Here is a 4,738-nt window from a genome sequence, read left to right on the forward strand (position 1 = left end):
ACATTTTTCCCACCTGGAGAGGTCTTTGCCGCTGAAGCTTGGCATGTCTCTGGACGCAGAGCATCCTTCTGGTGTGTGCTTCAGGCATTGTGCGCAGGTGTCTGGTTGCCATTGTGCTGCCAGTGGGCTGGGGGGCCACTTGCTGGTGGAGCTCATTGGCAGCTCTTTGTGTATCTTCCTGCTCCCACGAAGCGTCATGTCTTTATCTTCTTCCTTCACTGCCTACCTCAGGCACAGCAGGGGGATTGGATCCTCTAGCACCACCATGAACTTGAGAGCTTTGCCTCTGCTCTTAAATCTTGCCAAAAGCTTAATTGACACGTTTTCTTGAAAATTCTTTTTTACGTTATAACTAAATCTTTTGGAGCTTTTTCCAGGTTACTTTGTTGGAGTTTTCTCTTACTTGCTGTGAATTTGCTCTTAGTTCTCAATTCGTGGAAGTATCAAATTTGGTCTGTCTTTTATTCATGGTTAATTTTACGTTATTCATTATCCATTGATATTTTAACTCCTTTAAGCATATTTAATGGTGGTACACGTCATGCCAAACACGTCTGAGTTTCTCAGATCCATCTGAAGCAGAGAGGATGAAAAAAAAATCAGAATCTTCACTTTTCCAGAGGAAGGGGGGCCAGACCTTCTAATATTGTAAAATGTGTGAAATCATTGCTGTCTCCAACCGCAAGATTGTTCCAGCATCCATGAGGCAATTTTATGTGTTTTTGGAATGAGATCCTTTAGTTTCTCTCTGTATTACATTTAGTGTCTGATAAACAATCCCTACTGCCTACACTTTTGTCCTGTTAGTAGTCTAAAGACTTCATTCTCACAAACTGTACCAGTTGACTTTTATCTCCCCTGTTATAATAAGTAGTTTGATGTCTGTTATAAGTAGCCTTGCCAGTAATGTTCGAGAATCATCAGGTTCACTAAAATCCCTTTGGGCTGAAATGTTTTCAGTATTCCTGCTCACCTCATTGTGTTCAACCAGCCCTTCTAAGCTTTCTTTAATGTTTCCATTGATTTCCTTCCTAAGTCACAGTCCCTATGACCAGTCCTGCCATTGCAGGTGCACTCAGAGTTCACCCTGGTGGATCACAGGTTCTCATGTCTATCAAATGAAGTGGGATGATATTGTAAAGAAGAAATACGTTAAGTCCGTATGGCTGGCATCTCATGAAATTCACTTGGCATGTGGGCTAACATGCTTTCATGATTTTATAGTCTTTGTTTTTAAAAAATGTTTGAAAACATTGTGGTAAAATATATATAACATGTAATTTACCATTTTAACCATTTTATAAAAAGGTATACACTTCAGTGGCATTCACACTGTTGTGCAACCATCACTACTATCCACTTCGAGGACTTTTTTCATCTCGTAAGATGGGAACCCGGTACTCATTAAACAATAACTCCTCTTTCCTCTCTTCCCCCAGCCCCCGGCAACTATCATTCTACTTTCTGTCTCTATGAATTTGACTATTCTAGGTATCGTATATAGGTGAGGTAATATACAGTATTTGTCCTTTTGTGACTGGCTTATTTCACTTCACATACTATCTTCAAGGTTCATCCATGTTGTAGCGTGTGTCAGAATTTCTTTCCTTTTTAAGGTTGCATAATATTTCACTCTAGGTGTATACCACATTTTCTTTATCCATGCATGCGTTGATGCACAGTTGGGTTGTTTCCTCCTTTTGGCTATTGTGAATACTACTGCTATGAATGTGGGTGGGCAAATATCTTTTCACATCCTTGCTTTCAATTCTTTTGGGTATATATCCAAAAGTGGAATTGTTGGATCAGATAGTAATCCTATTTTTAATTTTTTGAGGAACTGCCATACTACTTTCCACAGTGTTGCACTGTTTTATATTCTCACCAGCAGTGCACAAGAGTTCCGATTTCTCCGCATCTTCACCAATAGTTATTTTCTGTTTTTTTGATAATAAGCATTCTGACGAATGGGAAGTGGTGTCTCACTGTGGTTTTGATTTGTATTTCCCTAGTATTAGAGATGTAAAGCCATCTCTTCATGCGCTTATTAGATATTTGTATATTTTCTTTGAAGAAATTCCTATTCAAGTCCTTTGCCCATTTTTAAATTGAGTTGTTTGTTTGTTTTGTTGTTGAGTTGTAGGAGTTCTGTTTATATTCTTGATATTAACCCTTTGTCAGACATATAATTTGCAAATATTTTGTTTCATTCCAAGAGCTGCCTTTTCACTTTGTTGATAGTACAAAAGTTGGATGCATAAAAGTTTTAAATTTTGATATAGTCCAATTTACCTATTTTTTTCTTTTGCTGCTTCTGCAGCCTTTGTCTTTTTATATTCAATCTTTTATAGTGTTTTTATCTTGAAAGAATCATCTTGGTTATTTTACTCTTTCCTCAAGATTCATGTTCTAGACCTTTACTTAACCTCACTGCTAAGCATGCTTTTCACTCTCACAGACACTAAAATCTAGCCTGGAGTGTTGCTCCACGCGGAAGGTGAGTGGGCAGGCTGCAAGGGACCTTACATCCCCATGCTTTTACTTAGGCTTTCTCTAGGTTGAAGTTGTGTTATAAACAATAACGTATGATTTGGTTTGTTGGATAGCCTCAGAATTCCACTTTCTTTTCCATCCATGTATTCACTGTTCATTGGTGCTTGTATTTTCTATTTGTGCAGTTACTTTTCTATTAGTGTTATCTGAAAAATGAATGAGTATTCTAGATACCCTCATCTAGGTCAGGGTTTTTGTAACTTCTTTCTTTAAAGCACTTGAACCCCTTTTCTAACAAAAGCTTAAGTAGAAGCTCAGTACAGTGGGTAAGAGCAGTGGTTACTCAGGAGCAGGGAATGAAGATGTTCAGCTCACTGCTTTCCCTCCTCCAGCCCTTGAACCTTTCCCTTTGAACCTGGATGGAGGCTCTGTGGAGCCGAGTTTGCTCAGGACAGAAAAGCCTGTTGATAAGGCAGGAGATGAATTACAGTCATTCACTTCCCACTTCTCCAGTCCTACTTACATCAAAGCAATTCAACTTTTGTATGGTAAATGTATTTAGGAATCCATGTACTATTCAGCTTAAACTACAGGGTTCTCTCAAACTGGAAATCAAATAAACAAACATCCCCCCACCCCCTCAAAAAAACCAGGTTTCTCTGCCTGAAATTGTTGTTCAGAAACCTCCAATCGACTTTACTGACCAAAACGATAACCCACACATGCCAAGGACTTGTAACCATGATACATGATACACTTCTTGGGACACCCCATTGTGCATAGTGACCCATTTTATTGATGAGTATTTCACATAGGAAGATTCAAAAGCCAGAGGAGAGTCCCCTGGTAAGGAGGCCACCTACTGAGACACAGGAAACTTAATTTTGATCCCCAGACATTTTAAACTAGAAAGGAACTTGGAGATCGGTAGCCCAAGAGGCAGCAAGAGTGGTGTGTTTGGTTTGCACAGAATTTAAAAAATTAGTTGCCAGCATTAAAAAAAAAAACCAGCAGTGTTTATATAAACATTACAAATAAAGATAAAAATCTTGATTTTAGCCTCTCTTGGAAAAATCATAACATGTGACACTAGGCCCATGGTCCTGTATGGCACTGATGAATTACAGGAGGCCTTTAAAAACTCCCAGTGTTGGGCTTCCTTGGTGGCGCAGTGGTTGAGAGTCCGCCTGCCGACGCGGGGGACACGGGTTCGTGCCCCGGTCCGGGAAGATCCCACATGCCGCGGAGCGGCTGGGCCCGTGAGCCATGGCCGCTGAGCCTGCGCCTCCGGAGCCTGTGCTCCGCAACGGGAGAGGCCACGACAGCGAGAGACCCGCGTACCGCAAAAAATAATTAAAAAAAATAAAATAAAATCCCAGTGTCCAGTCTGCATCCCATACAAATTAAATGATATTCTCTGTGGTTAGCACTCAGACGTCAGTATATATTTTAAAAATTGTACTAAAAACACATGACAGTGATTATCATCTAAGTCATTTTAAGCGTACAGTTTAGTGTTTTAAGTGTATTCACATTGTTGTGCAACAGACTTCTAGAACTTTTTCATCTTGCAGAACTGAAACTCGATACCCATTAAACACTAATTCCCCCACCCTCCTTCTTCCAGCCCTTCCTTGGCAACCACTTTTCTACTTTCTGTTTCTATGATTTTGAGTACTCTACATACTTCATATGAGAGGAATCATACAGTATTTGTCCTTTTGTGACTGTCTTATTTTGCTTAGCATCATGTCCTCAGGTTTCATCCATGTTGTAGCATTTGACAGGATTCCCTTCTTTTTTTTTAAGGCTGTATAATATTTCATTGTTTGTATGTCCATTCATCTGTGAAGGAATATTTTGTTTGCTTCCACCTCCTGACTATTGTGAATAATGTTGCAGAGTGTGCAGATTTATTTCTGAGATCCTGCTTTGAATTATTTTGCATATAAACCCAGAAGTGGGATTGCTGGATCATATGGTAATTTTATTTTTAATTTTTTGAGGAACTTCTGTATTATTTTCTATAGTGGCCGCACCATTTCTCATTCCCAGCAAGAGGGCACAGGGTTCTAACCTCTCCATGTCCTCTCCAACACTTGTTATTTCTGTTCTTTTGACAGTGGCCATCCCAGTGGGTGTGAGATAATGTCTCATTGTGGCCTTGATTTGCATTTCTCTTAAGTTTAGTGATGTTGAGCATCTTTTCATATGCTTGTTGGCCATTTGTATATCTTCACTGGAG

Source organism: Hyperoodon ampullatus, assembly GCF_949752795.1.
Source record: "Hyperoodon ampullatus genome assembly, chromosome: 15".
Lineage (NCBI taxonomy): Eukaryota > Metazoa > Chordata > Mammalia > Artiodactyla > Ziphiidae > Hyperoodon > Hyperoodon ampullatus.